At 41.2% G+C, this 15576-nt stretch overlaps 1 protein-coding gene across 3 annotated transcripts in view; it reads left to right on the top strand.

Annotated features, from left to right (window-relative positions):
* The first annotated feature begins 249 nt into the window (after positions 1–249).
* GPR174 (G protein-coupled receptor 174) overlaps positions 250–15576 on the top strand; it is a 35353-nt gene continuing 20026 nt past the window's right edge. For all 3 annotated transcript variants that reach the window (XR_013347153.1, XR_013347154.1, XM_077826869.1), the window contains exons 1-2: positions 250–421; positions 8025–8100. The gene's annotated coding sequence lies outside the window, so the exon portion shown is untranslated. The remainder of the gene's footprint in view (positions 422–8024; positions 8101–15576) is intronic.

The following is a 15576-nucleotide window of genomic DNA, read 5'->3' as shown; positions in this document are numbered from 1 at the left end:
ATGTTCTCTGTTACTATACAATCAGACCAGATTGTGAACTATCAACTACCTGATTGGAAGACAAGACAATATCATATAAATAGAAATGGTCACTTTTCCTTCCCTCTTTTAAAGTGTAAATATTGCGTGCATTTTGAACCACAGTTGCTCACCATTCGTCTGTGCTGCCCACTGGAAAAAGGAAATGTAAAAATGTGCAGATTGCAAGTTGCTCTCGGATGTTATTCTGAAGCAGTGACAGCTCTCTACTACTGGCATTTCTGAGCTCAGATGTACTCTGAAAGCTCTCAGCAGTTGCACTTTTGTTTTATATATCAAACAGGGAGTGGAAACTGTTGTATGCGATCGGTAAAGTCAGTTTCTGAGTTACTCGTACCAAAAGCTCTCAGAGCTAAACAGAAACCAGAAGAAACTGCAAAAGGTAGGATTGTTATTTTTGGGGGGGAGCTAATTTGTAATCTTTGCTGTACTTTTTCTTTTAAGAAGTTTAAAATGTACCAGTTAACAATACAACTTAGCTTTATACTGCATATTTCACCCACGTGGCAAAGATAAGATGGAATGAAAGAATAACTTTCAGAATGGAAGATAGACTAGAAATTTTTTTTTAAAAAAATAGGAAGATTCATGGAGGGCATATAGAAATACTAGGTGGTTGTAGTGCAGAGGAAATTAAGATAAAGGAGTATCATCAGAACTCTGGAGGGAAGTTTGTTTTTTCTGTTTAGCTGAAGGGTGGATTTCTTCCAATGTATATAAAAGGATTTGTAGATCAGAGTTATGAAGCATTAGAAGTTTTTACATAATTTTTAACTGTAAAATTTCAAACCAGATTTTCTACTGCTGTGATGTGGCTATCAAGAAAGAAACAATATTCAAAAAGGAACAATTATAGTTTTTTTTCCCATTCTTGTAAGCTCTATAGCTGAAATCAATAAGATTTCTAAAATTTTACTGACATGTCATTTTGTAAAAGAGAACATTTAGATTTTTAGTGGGAAATATGGAACAACCTAAACAAATCTATTAGTATCTCAGGTAACTGTTACACATATATCTATAGATCTCACTTACATGTAAGTGGGTGTTTTTGTCTAATGGATTTTTATTAATGGAGCACATCCTTGTACAAGACAATGCCCAGTATAACATGTTAACTCCAGGTAAAAGAAGAGTTCCTTTCTATTCCATTCCCATGTTCCAGTTTTTTCTAATACATTTTTTTTGTTTCATTTGTACCCCTTATATCTTTCCAAGTGATCACTACCATGATGATGTATAAGAATGTAAGTAGATAGCTTTACACTGTGCTTAGCACAATGGTATCTGAAACAAAGTCTAGGTATTGTAAAGCACATGGCAGAACTCACAATGGAGAATGTAAACAGAATAGTCTGGCTAAAACTCACATTGTTTTAATGCTAGCTGTAATTCACCTTTAATAACATTTTTTTTGAAACACTGCAGTAATAAAAAGAAGAGGGATGTGCTGGTTAGCTGAGAATGGACTTTGTCTTTTTTACTCATGTAACAAGGGTGCAAAATACTAGCTAAGAATTAAAATGGAAAGATTTATATTTCAAACAGAATTAAACCAAGATACTGTACCATTTTTGCCTGAGTACTCTGGGAATTTATTAAGCCAAAATTCCCCTCGCCCCCTCCCCACCACACCATTGACTCATAGACTCTTAAACAGGCCAGTTTGTCAGTCTCTCTTTGAGTGGGTAGGGAAAGCACCAATAGCAGAACTTTCGGAAAGCTGCAGTAACTGGTTTGGGTTCAACCATCTATCATTACTGTCACAGTGGCTTTGAAAGCTTGTGTGAGCATGCTATCACCCCGTAGTTCTTTGCGAGCACTGGGCTGAGCCGTGTAGCTCAACACTTTTTAGTTACTACGTTTTTCCTCCAGCCTTTTCTTATAAAGCTGCAAATAAATTTGATTTCAAGTTTTGCCTGAGTAAGGACGCCAGGTTTAGGTCCATCGTCTTGGTATTGGGATAGCACAGGTTACTGCAGTGTGCACTTCCCTGCTGCTCTGCCACTGAACCCTAATCCTCGCCTGCAACACCTCCTAAAAATCAGTTATAAGCTGATTTATTTCTGTCGAGCAGAAGCTGCCAGTTATGCTGAACTCTGCAGTGGTTTCTTAGCATGCACAAATGGTGGCTAGGAGACCACCACCACCACTTTCACTTAGGCTCAGGTCCGCAGTCCAGTATCCGGTGCAAGTGGGTGCAGTGCATGGATTGGGGTTGGAAGGCAGGGAAAGTAGAATTCACCCCACATGGCTTGGAGCAACAGCAGAGTTGCTCTGTGATGGCTTCTGCAGCCCAGTGGGTAGAATAGAATGCCCAAATGCCTAGAATAGCCTCTGTGGATCTTTATGCAGCGCCTCCAGAGGAGAGGATTAGAGGATCCATACAGTGGTAGATTCCCTCAAACTCAAAGGCTTCCTTGCAGGGGTCCTGTCCAGTGCTGCCTGGTTTGCAACTAGTCCCATCAAAGACACCAGTGAAAATGGCTCCTCACATTAGAATGTAAGAATGGCCATAATGAGGCCGTATATATGCTACTGCTTAAATTAACATAAGTTACGTCGCTCAGGGGTGTAAAAAAAAACAACATAGATCAACTTAACGTGGCTATGTCGGCGGGATATGCTCTCCTGTCGACATACCTTCTGTCTCTCATTGAGGTGGATTAATTACGTCGACAAGAGAGCGCTCTCCCATCAACTTATTGCATCTTCACCAGACCCACTAAATCAATGCTGCTGCATTGATTGCAGCGGCACCCATTTAGAGCCGTAGTGAGTCCAATGGCCCATCTAGCCCAGTATCCTATCTCTGACAGTGGCTAGTGCCAGATGCTTATGACAGCTGGAAGTTTAGGGACACCAGGATGGTTGCATCGCTGACCAGCTTGGCCAATAGCCTTTGGGGGACTTTTCCTCCATGAATTTTTCTAGTTCCTTTTTGAACCCAGTTATACTTTTGGCCTTCACAGCATCACGAGTTCCACGGGTGGACTGTGTGTTGTGTGAAGAACTTCCTTATGTTTGTTTTGAACTTTCAACCTATTAATTTCATTGAGTGACCCCTAGTTCTTGTGTTATGTCAAGGAATAAATAACACTTTCTCCACATCATTCATGGTTTTATAGACCTTTATCATATCTCTCCTTAGTTGTCTCTTTTTTAAGCTGAACAGTCCCAGTGTTTTTAATCTCTCCTCATATGGATGGCATTACATACCCCTAATCATTTTCATTGCCCTTCTCTGTAATGAAATTCTAATATACCTTTTTTCAGATGGGGCGGCCAGAACTACACATAGTATTCAAAGTGTGGGCACACCCTGGATTTATATAGCGGCATTATGATGTGTTCTTTTTTATTATCTGTCCCTTTCCTAATGGTTCCTAACATTTTGTTAACTTCTTTGATGCTGCTGCACATTGAGTGGATGTTTTCAGAGAACTATCCATGACGACTCTAAGATCTCTTTCTCGAGTGGTAACAGCTAATTTAGATCCCCTCATAGCCATGGGAATGGTTCTGGATTTGCCCCTTAGTGCATTGATCTGGAATTGATCAAATCATATGTGTAGAATAGAGCTGATTACTATTCATGATACTGTTTTAATTGTTATTTTAAAAAAGAAATTCCCTCTTTGCCGGGTGGGTAAAGAATTCAACATATATATTAATGGTATCATCATTAGATAATCATATTTTCCTCCTAACTTATGCAATGGTTCATGCACAACCTGCGAGTTGAAATTGCATAGTTTCGGCAAAAGCAAACTGGCCAACTTGTTTAGCAGAGGTCACCTACAACCGTTGAGGCTTGCTTGAAGTTTCAGGTTTATTCCTTAAAAGTGCTTGAATACTCCAAGTGAAACTTGAGCAAGTGCATCTCCACTCTCTAGCTTCTATTTTCATAAGATACCAGAGGGTTTCGGTAGTTCTGTCCCCCATAAAACCCTAGAATACTTCTCTCAATAGGCCCTGTGACTACCCTTATTTTGGGTGCTTTCTGGGGTGAGCCCAGACAGTTTCTCCAACCACATAATGTCAGTTGAAATTCTCCCCCTTCCTGGGATCATGAAGGGTCACAAACTGGATCATTCCTCTCATAAGTAGACTTCAGGGGCACTGGCAAGGTAGACCTCCTCCTCTCTTCAGGTGTCCTCCCTGTTCCCCATTCAGGAAGAGTAAGACTGGGAAATGCTCTCTGATCTTGCTACTGCCTCTTAACTAGCCACTTGCTGCATGTTGGCACTGAGAAGTCTCACAATGCCCTGCATGAGAATTATTGTTCATTAGCTATAAAGTACAGGTAATCTGCTTGGCATGGCACAAGGTGCAAATAAAGATGGTCCCAGCCCTAAGGAATTTACACAACCCCAGTTTGTGGTGGAGGTTAATATGATGCACTCTGAATATCAGAGGAGACAACAGCAGGGCTGGACCCTATTCCTGCAACTGAACAGAGATGGTAGGAGTAGGCAGGCTTGCTGCTATTACTAACAATAGCAGTGTCTACAGCCCCCCACTGAGATCAGGTTCTCATTGCACCAGGCACAATACCTACAGATAGTAAAAAACGTTCAGCCTGTGTGATGTCAGAATGAATAAGGGGAAGAGGCCAGCCAAACAAACACTCACTGATCATCCCATGACGGGAAGGGGATGAGTTTGTTGCCATCCCAAAGGGAGCGAGAGTGCACCCCTAGACCAGGAGACACTTACTTGTAAGTAGAAGTGTCCTGGGGCTCTAGCTGGGAGTAGGGAGGTTTTGTTGAAGGAAAGAACTTCCCAGACAAATTTAGTGTTATTTCAGGTTTTAATCCTGCAGGCTCAGCCAGCCCTCATGAATACTTACTCTATAGTTAAATTGGCGAGGCCTTGATTATTAATAAAAAATGATAGCCTCCATATACAGGGCACCTTTACTACCACATCGCCTTTCCACAGTCACGCCCCACTGAAGTCCCGTCACTTCATGGGTAAACACAGGAGCTGCTTAAAAACACAGAGCAACACTATACAACAGTTCAGGTCAGGAAAGGGAGGAGAATGCTGTATCCAAATACAGGGGGAAGAAATTTAGGTAGCAGAATATCTGAGCTGCAGTTGGTTCAAGACAGCAGGGCTAACAATCCTTCTTAGAGAAAGTTTAATGACAGCACCTAGGTGGGACCTTCATATTAGTCTCCTTGTAAAGATGCTATCGCAAACAGCATAATACGTCCAAGTGCTGAACAGGCACCATAGTTCAATCCTGATTCAGAAATTGGTGCTAAATACAGAATCATAAACATCACTTTGATTAGACTCGAGAGATCTCCCTTCTAAACACTGACCCAGTTCAACAGTGCTTAATTTGTGAGACAGGCTCACAGCACTATGTGGGATGGCTAATTGCTGTGAGTCTCATACTAGCTTTGCAACTGTCTTCTGGCATTTTTAGCTGTATTTTTTCCTCGCAGCTTTTGCCTCTTGCAAAACATCTGCCTGTTCTGAGTTATGGTAGGTTGTTTTCAACCTTTTTTTGTTGGCGGGCCCCTAAAACGTTTTGAGTGGAGGTGCAGATTCCTTTGGAAATCTTAAACATAGTCTGCGGACCCCCAAAGGTCCAGAGACCACAGGTTGAAAACCACCATGTTAAGACATTTATGCACCAGCCCCACAGCCTGCAGGAGGAAGTGCAAGTTTGAAGCCCACTGGATAGGGTGTGTTCAAAATGTGCTGTATCACCTACCTGATTTACTTGATAACTGAAACGCGGTAAACTGGCAGGGGAGAGGGATATGGGAGGAAACGAATAACATTAGCTAGTCTCAGGCATAAAGTAAGGAAGCATTCAGATACCATAATGATAATATCCTTAAGAGGATGGACTGAGGAATAGATGGGTTAGATAGAAGCGTCTTCATGCAGTTATGTCAATGCTCAAAAATCCTGAAGTGTTAAATCATGGCTATTCCACTGCATGTCCTCTGAAGCAGACATCACCAACCATGTTGAATCATGCCCTAGATCAGTGGTTTTCAAACTTTTTTAGATTGTGTATCCCTTTCCAAATGTACTCTACCGCCTACCTCCAGCTAAGATAGGCAGAGGTGACACGTGGGGTGGAGGGGCACATGGGGTCAAGTCGTCCCCCAGATTTCTGCCTTCCCTTTAACAACAACTTCTAGAGGTTTTCACACTGTGGGAGCAGCCCCGCTAATGGGACATGGAGGAATGTTCAGGAGGGAAAGTGGCAACAGGCAGCTCAAGCCAGCTCTGCATGGAGCACCCACCTCCATCCCCTCACTCCACCCAGCCTTCATGGATTGAGGGGGCCACAACCAAAATTGTAACTCAAAGGGGGGGGGGTGGCAAGCTCAAAAAGTTTGAAAGGAATTTCTGAGTTGCACAGCAGAAAGGAAATGTACACCAATGTGGCTGCAGTTTTAATTGAAAGGAGATTAAATGTTGATTAGATTGCCAAGTTTTACTAAATAAAATAAGTTGTCCTCCATTACAGGATTTTTCTCGTATACCCCCTGGTGAAAGCTTGCATACCCCTATGGGAATGCATAGCCCAGTTTGAAAACTACTCACTAGATCAACTGGAAAAAAATTTGCACATCAGTCTCTCAGCTTGTTCCATAATCTGCAACTAAAACAAAGAGGACATTAAGACATATCTGCTTTTGCGCATATTGGGCCAGACCTATTAAGTGGCTAGCAAGGGATTATGTTTTAATTTTTAGCCTACAAATGGCAGTCAGTCAGGATCTATTTTACATATTTTCACTCCCTGACCTCCCCAAAGGAACTCCCATTGGCCACAGTGCATGAAGCGAGCAACTAAGGATTCAGACCCTTGTCAAAGTGATAACTGTGTATCTGAATTTATAGTAGAGTGGTACATTTACAACTAACAGCAAGTTCCATAGCAATGAAATGCCAGTTTTCCACCAGTATGGAAGCATGATCAGTACCATTCTTGCTATTCATTATAATGGGAATGCTGATTAAAAGAGAAAGAGGAGTTAAGATTTATAAAATTTAAACTCACTCCCATCCCCCACTGGTTGATTTCACCTCAGGTTCACAACTTGGTGTGTATTAAAAGGCAGAATCATGAATTATTAAGCTTTGATTATTGATGCACAAGGAAACAGCTTTAAATTCTAAGTTAGCCATAAAAAACACAAAACATTCCCGTCTCTCATCTTCCAGTAAGGTCAAGGCAGTGTGGGCTAATATATATTTGGCAACTTGACATATTAGAGCAACAGCAAAAACTCTGACTGTATGGACAAACAGTCACAAGAGTCTTGGGGCTCAGGGTTCGAATACAGTATAATACCCTCAACATGATATAATATTAGAAGTATCATCTGTATATTCTAGCAGTAAGAAAACACAGGAACTTTGGTTTTCACATATTGTTTCAGGGTAATAGTTAGACTCCAGTTGTTTACAGCAAAGAGAATTATGTTAGGTGCTGAAGATACCTAGCAAAACCCTGATGGCCACTTCTGAGAGAAACCTGGTTGGGGCTAAAGCAGGGGAAATCTCAGAGAGGTTCTCTCCTCATGGAGATTTCTCCTCAGTTAGTCTGTCAGAGGATGCAGTTTGTCTCCTGCCCCCACAGAACAAGATGGAGAAATAGAGAAAACTGTTTGAAAGAGCAAAATATTTCTTCTCAACTGACATTTTTATAAAGGTAACAGCCCTGAACTTTATTAATATTATGGTAGGGCCTAGACACCCTCAAAAACGTATTGGAAGAGGCAATTCCTGGTTTGAAGAGCTTATAAAAAATAGGAAGCCATAACCTTCCCCCAAACTTAAGAGTCATCACCCCACCTCCTCTATCTTGTCACCCCCAGTTGTCATCATAGGAAAGAGAAGTCTGGGTACATGACATTGTTAGTATTATAATATTTCTGTTTACATGGCATTCATAGGAAACAGTTATTTTTGCTCATTGCTATTCTCCATATTCTATTTTATAGGCTCCATAAGAGAAATAGGAGAAACAGAAGGGTATTACAGTCAGCAGTGACCCCACAGCCACCACCCAAAGAGCAGGTCAGTAATAAGCAACTAAAAGTTGTGTACAATATCTGATTAACACTCTATCCACATTGTCTTTTCAATGGTACTTTTATATTATGTTACAGCACATACATTAACTGTACATCTAGCATGGTGTGTGTACAGAACTGGGGGGTGGGAATTTGCTGCTGGTATAGACCAGCTGCAAGTTACTACTCCACTCCCCTGGAGCAAGGGGGGCACTTGGGAGGGAGTTGTGACTCAGGAGGTTTCTCTGAGGTAAAATGCCTCCTTGAGCGACTCCTGGGGTAGTCAGAGTAACAGCCGTGTTAGTCTGTATTCGCAAAAAGAAAAGGAGTACTTGTGGCACCTTAGAGACTAACCAATTTATTTGAGCATAAGCTTTCGTGAAGTGAGCTGTAGCTCACGAAAGCTTATGCTCAGATAAATTGGTTAGTCTCTAAGGTGCCACAAGTACTCCTTTTCTTCCTGGGGTAGTGCATCTTACAGACCACTTCTTGCTCAGGGTTGTACTTAATGGCATGAGTTAGCAGGGGTGCCATTTCAAATTTTGGTGGGAGGGGGCAACTTTAACCATGATTCCAGGGGCTACTTAGGCACCCAAAAACTCTACATTGTTTGCAGATAACAACTTAGAATTTGGCAGACAGGAGCACTGTTTCTAATTCCTATGTAAAGAAAGAAAAATATCTACAAACACCAATTAAAGCCATAGTTTAAATTGATATGTGAATTTAGAACTATCAGGAGATAATGCAATCCCAAGCCTTGACGTACCAGTTTTGGAGTCTTAACACAGATATCAGAAATATAAGTTTGATACTTTGTACGCTATCTTTAGTAGAGAGAAATAAAAATAAATAAAATTTGTTTAATAATCTGCGTACTTTCTCTGACACACAGTGTTACTGCCATTATCTACTCTATTTTAGTCAACTGTTTTTCACTCCACTAAAAATGCATTTACTTTTTTTTTTTTAACATATGTGATTAAGGTTTCTTTTCTCTTTTATTAAAAGAGGAATTTATTTTTCTAAATATTTTGGCATATGTGTATCAATCACAATCATGTACGTGACTCATTAACATTTAAATCCATCATTACTATTAGTATCAAACTTGGAACCACATTTATTTTTGTATGCATTTTAAATTATTTTACAGATATAATTAAAAACACAATTTGAAAATAAGTGAGCTTATCTGCACAGTGTCTAAAGTTATGTATTTAGCTAACTTTTTTAAACTTGCACCAGTAAGGTGAGCACAAGCTAAATGTACATCCTAGAATGTCACTATTATTTGATTGTATCACTTTAAATAATGAATGACAGAGCACAATATGGTAATAAAAGTAATAATGATAATTACTCCAGCTGGCAAAGGTTATGTAGTTTAGAACTCACTAGTCAAAGAATTAATTTTAGGCATAAGAGAAATAAAACTATGAAATGCACAGTCCAATCAAAAAAACTCAACAGTAGTCTAATCCTTAGTGAACTTTGAAAGAATAAAATTGCAGAGAATATATGTGCCTTGTGCAGTTGGACAGGAAGTACCAAGAAGTACCAACAAGAAATATCAGCAACAACAATAATACGTGTGTGTGTGTGTGAGAGAGAGAGAGAGAGAGAGAGAGAGAGTTGGGGAAGTGTGTGTGGGAGACTGTGTGTGCCCCGAGTGTGTCAGCACACTGTCTCTTTAAGCTGAGCATTCAGGAGTCTGATCATTTGTTCAGTACAGCAGCAGCAGCAGCTGCAGCCCCCACTCCTGAGTCAGAGGCACCAGTGCAGACAAGCTCCCTGTCCTCCCACCCCACCTCTAGCATCGGGCAAGCTCCCCCAAAGCCCTGCCAGCCATGGATCAGCTTCCTAAAGCAGGGGAGACTGGAGCTGGGCAGTCGGAGAGCGGAGGCTGCTGACTGGGCACCCAGCTCTGGAGGGGTGGCTATGGGGCAGGGAGCGCTAAAGCAAATTTTGGGGTGGCTATAACCCCTGCAATCCCCTCCTCCCCCAGTGCCGCCCCTGGACCTCGCTGTATATCACTGCAGCGCTCCGCCTGGATCTGGGGTGTGCGCCATGAGCAGACCTCTGGTATGAAACTTTTTGGGGTGGGGGGAGAGCAGGCATGTGTTCCTCCCACCCTCCCTAAATGGCAGCCCTGCGAGCTAACCCAATGCTTTGTCTCATTCTAGATCCACCAAACCCTGGTTCTGCAATCCTTACTCATGTGAGAAGTCATTATGGACTAAATCGTGCCCCAGTTCTCATACTGACCAGTACCTTACTCCATAAGTTGTCCTTTTGAATTCACTCACATGCATAAGGACTGCTGGATTTACCAATTCTGTTCCAGGATTTGAATGTGCAAGTTACAGTGGGCCACGATCCTCAGCTGATGGAAATTAGCAAGCTCCATTGAAGCCAGTTACTAATTTACACCAGCTGAGAATCTGGCCCAGCATATTTAAGAGCCTTTTTTCTGTGTGAAGAAATGCCTGATGCAGGAAGTACCATCCACCCTACTATTTTGAGGCTCCAGATTTGATTTGAAATATAAAAGTCAATACACCCATTCTGCTGTGCTATCTACAATGAATAGAATTTACTTGTATAAATAACCCCATTTGCTTCCCCTTCTCTTAACCTCTATCTGTTGTTACACTGTGAGCTACAAGGGCGGAGACTGTCCCTTCTTGAAGGGATGGGAAATGTCTGGTGCATTGCGGGCACTACCTTAAACCAATAATGAATATATAGAATGACAATTCTGTATGGAAGATGCTATTAATACATTTTTTTAAGTATAAAAGATAAGTCACAGTGTTGTGCCTGCCAAAATCTGACCGGTCAAAAAAAAAATATTGCCATATAAACAGGAGAAAGAAAATAGAAAAAAAGGAAGTTACTTATGGTTTATAGTTAGATACAGAAAGTCTTCGTAATACCATAAACTTGAAGGTAAACAAGCATGCAGAACATGTGAAACATGAGTTCCTCTTTTCGCACCTTGCTGGGTTTTATATTATATTTTTGGCCAAAATGCCATACTTTCTTGTTTGGAATTTTCCAGTTGCAGTTTCTCACTTTGCTTGTATTTTTTCCTCTAGTAAAAATTGTCATTCGTTTCCTGGGGTGACTCAGAATATCACAAGCATCAATATCTATAGCTATATATGGAATCCCTGCAGTGAAAGCATAATTTGAAAAAAATTTCAGTGCTTGATTTTTCTATATTTCTTCAGTGTCTCCTGAAGCTCCCCAGTGCACAGGGAGAGGAACCCACTGCTACAGCCCTTCAGGCTAAGATTTTCAGGAGAGCCAAAGGGAGTTTCATGCCCAAATCCTATTGAACATCTTTGGGAGTTGGGTACACAACTCTCTTAGGCTCTTTTGAAATATTCTAAACTTAAAGGGTAAAGCATTCTTTCCCTGTGTACGAGGACAGTTCTGCTAGCTAGTGCCTAGCAGGTGGAGCCATTGTTCCAGCTAGTCTCTACTTTTCTTCACTTTTCTTTTTGGGTTACTGTAGGAAAACGGGTTTGTAAATGGGGAGCAGACTGTGAACTTTCCTGAGTGCAAAGAATGCAATTCTATTTAGCAGTATGCAGGCTGTGCAAGGAGAGGGAGACTTCTTACTTTTCCCCGTCTATGTGCCCTTTTAAGGACTAAGCAGAACCTAGCCTTTGAGGTTATGATGCCTTTGATGAATTATGTAATGTTAGGTAATTATGTAATGTCTGTTGTTTAGTGCAAGTGTAATGACATTGTGTTAGTAATGGAATTAAGGGAAATATTTCAGGAGGAGTAAATACAGAGTGAATGATGGTGACTTTACACAATAAACCAGAGTGGGAAAAACACTGAGGCTATTTTACTCAGGTACTGGTTCACTTAGAGAAGCTCCACCATCCATTTTACCGAAGTAGTTTGTGTGTGTGTGCAACATGTATGGCTTGCGTTAGTTGCACTGCATTGCACTACCCCCTCACTTGCATGGGGGCCATTGAGGTAGGGCCAAATCTATCTTGCCTTACTCACCTAGGTAATCCTAGTTCAGTAATGTGAGTAAGATTTAACCTTACTGGCTGGATGAATCTTGCTGGGAACCACCATGCAAGAGAGGGCTTATAAAAAACACCCCATTGAGAGATTTTTTTAAAAATGAAGCTGTTTTATACGCTGAGCCTGCAAACACTTCTACACGCTTAACTTTACTCATATGAGCAGTCCTATTGAAGTCCATGGGACTACTCATGTAAATAAAGTTAAGCACACATAAATTGTGCAGATTTGGGACCTTAGCATGCAGACAGAGATGAAATCATTTTAGTATCACAAATTCAGAACTTTAAAATAAATTCAGTGCTACATGTTAGGGAAAATCAGGTTAATATGAAGAGGGAAAAATAAACATCAAGCTGGCCTGTGCAACTATCGATGAGCCTCCTTTGTTCAGTCATCAGAGTGCCTAATTCTAGAATCACAAAATAGGTAACGTAATATCTTTTTATTGGACCAATTTCTGTTGGTGAAAGAGACAAGTGTTCAAACTACACAGAGCTCTTCTGGAAGTCTGCGAATGACAACATTGAACCTGTTACCTAAAACTCAGAGGAACTGAAATTAATACATGCGGTATTGGGTCATGGTTTAATTGACCTTGTTCTGTATGCCCCAATCTCACAAACATTTGCACATCTGAGTAATTTAACACATTGAGTAGTTTGATTGAACTCAATGGGCTATTCATGTGCACATTTGAAGGGTAAAGGCCTTATTTTATTTCTTGAGCATTGTCATCTAATGCTACTGTTATGCTCAGGAAAGCAGGCAAAGGCACTGGGTGGGAAGCACAGACATAGGATATTTATTTAATTGGAATTCTACAATAATATAAAAGGGGGGCCTTTCCCAGGCACCCCAACACCCATTACAAAAACGAGAAGTAAACTAAACAGAAGCTTATTCTGGAATAGCCTCATACTAGGAGTTGTGGGGGCAAACAACTTGTTTTAAGAGAGAGCTGGACAAATTTTTGAGTGCGATTGTATGAGAAGATTCTTTGTGATGATAGGGGGCAAAGCTCAACAGCCTAGAGGCTCATGTCTGGTTTACATCTTATGTTCCTAAAGCTCTCATGCTTCAGCTTTTCAGCCGGCCACTAGCAGGGGTCAAGAAATGAATTTTTTCCCCATTTTTAAAAATATCCTTCCTCTGAGCATCAGGGATAGCCATGGCTGGAAATGGGTCACTGGGTAGGGTGGGCCAGGGCCTTGAGATGGCGCTGAGCAGTCTCCCTTCCAGGTGCTTGGCTGGCAGGTTTTTGCTGACATGCTTGGGGTGTAGCTTATTGCCATATGTAGGGTTGGGAAGGAATGTCCCCCAATTCAGATTGGCAGTGACCTTGGGGTCTTTTTTGCCTTTCTGGTGTGTGGGTGGGAGTCACTTGTCAGGATTAAATAAGATATATCTCATTTAATCATTTCCTTGCCATTGCAGGGTGCTTGAGCACTGGTGCACCTGGGTTCCTCTTATTCTCTGCCGGTGGCACATATTAATGTAGTCTCCTGTGGGTCTCATTTACTTTGCTCTCATTTCAGTTGTTGGGGTTAGTATGCGGGTGCTGGAGGGGGTGTTGGTGGCCTGTGATACACAGGAGGCCAAACTAGGTGCTCTAGGTCACTTCTGGCTTTAAGCTCTATGACTCTATCACTCTCCTGGCCCATAATACTGAACCCACTCCAAAACACAACATTTCCCCTGCTCCATAGATTAAATTCTGTTCAGATGGCATCTCCCACAACAGACTGCACAAACAGACATGCCTTGCAGAGTGCTCTTAAGGCCAACAACTTAGGCTATGCTGGACCACAGGAGAAGGCAGCTCATCTGAGAGCCGTCAGCCCACCCCTCACAGGGAACATTCTGCTACCAAACCTTTCTCTTATAAATCACAGGTGCTCCAGTCTGAGTGCCTCCGCTGATCACAGCTGTGACAGAACGGTCCAAGAGGAGAGGTGGTTTCTCGTGTAGGAAGGTCCCAAGACATTTGGGTTGTTGTGGACAATCACTTATCATATGTTAACAGTATATTCAAGATGCTTTCATCACTCAGTTTGTCATTTGCAGGGGGCTTTACCTCAACAAAATACTGGCTGCGTGATAGATCTTTTTATGAGATGTTTCATCCATTAGCAAAAAAGTTACATTTTAAGAAACTTTAGTATCAGCACCTTCTTGTGAGAAGGTAGGTTGGAAATGCAAAATATTACAGCGATATCAACTGTGAGGAAAAGCAAACATGTAGCTGCACTTTTACTTTCAGTTTCAAGGGGAAACCTGTTAACTGGCTGCCGAAGTAACCAATGGAACAAGTGAAACATTAGTGGAAGAACTATGCTCAAAAATCATGTTCACAGAACACAAAATAGCATTTTTCCCTAGAATGGAGTTTGGCTAGGAGGAAAGGCCACCATTTTGTGACCTGACATTCTGGGTTAGCATAACAGCATTTGCACTGACGGAAAGGTCAGATTTTCAGATTAATATATCAGCCTCATTTACATGAGAAATAGATTCTTTTCTGCAATGCGGCAGTAACCCGAGACCTTAGAGGTTTTCAGCACATACGCACTGTAATTATATGGTTTCAATCAGATGAGAAAAGTGCTCCTTCTTTTGGGTAAATATCGAAAATTCCTTCTGTGGGTGACTTTTATGAAAGGTTCTTACATTTTGGACATTTCTGGCAGCTTATGTTATTTTATCATTGCAAAATTATGGAAATAAAATATTTTTACTTAAAGAATTTGTCTTAGGCACCAAATTCAACATTGGTGCAACTCTACTGACGTCAGTGGTGTTACAGTAGGGATGTATTTGGATCAATGTGGTTATTAACATAAAGGAAGACGTAGGCACTTCTTGAAGGGCTCATTACTTTATTAGTCATGCAGCACACTAGACTCCATTGCAGATTCCCAGGCATGACTACTTGGCATAGGAACTATCCAGTCTATCTACCTAATCAGTACTGAGGGACACATAGTGATGCAGAGTGCCCCTTGTCAGGATGTCTGCTGCCTCCAACAGGTGCAACTAGCCATAAGAAGGTCCTTCCTTTTAAGCAGATACCTTAGTTTGTAGAAGAGAATTTGATAAAACTACTTAGTTATTAGCAAATGAGGGTGTACTAGGGTCAGAGAAGAGTTCTGCTTAAAGATGCATAACACTAGATTAAATGATGCAGGTGTCGTGATTAGGCCGGTCTATACTTTCTTCTTATTCTGCAGTGGCCTTGCTCTCACTTTCACTGAAGATGACAAAGGACTTGATTTTCTGAAGTGCTGAGCACTCACTGATCTTGATGAAGACAATGGGAACTGTGGTGCTCAGCATCTTAAAAAGCAGGCCCATCTTGGATAAAAAATAATTTAAAGTTTCTTCCAAGATTTCATACACACACATTATATATATATATGGAGAA

Source organism: Eretmochelys imbricata, chromosome 9, assembly GCF_965152235.1.
Source record: "Eretmochelys imbricata isolate rEreImb1 chromosome 9, rEreImb1.hap1, whole genome shotgun sequence".
In the NCBI taxonomy this organism is placed as follows: domain Eukaryota; kingdom Metazoa; phylum Chordata; order Testudines; family Cheloniidae; genus Eretmochelys; species Eretmochelys imbricata.
Note: the sequence above shows the minus strand (reverse complement) of the source record. Positions and strands in the feature narration are given on the sequence as shown.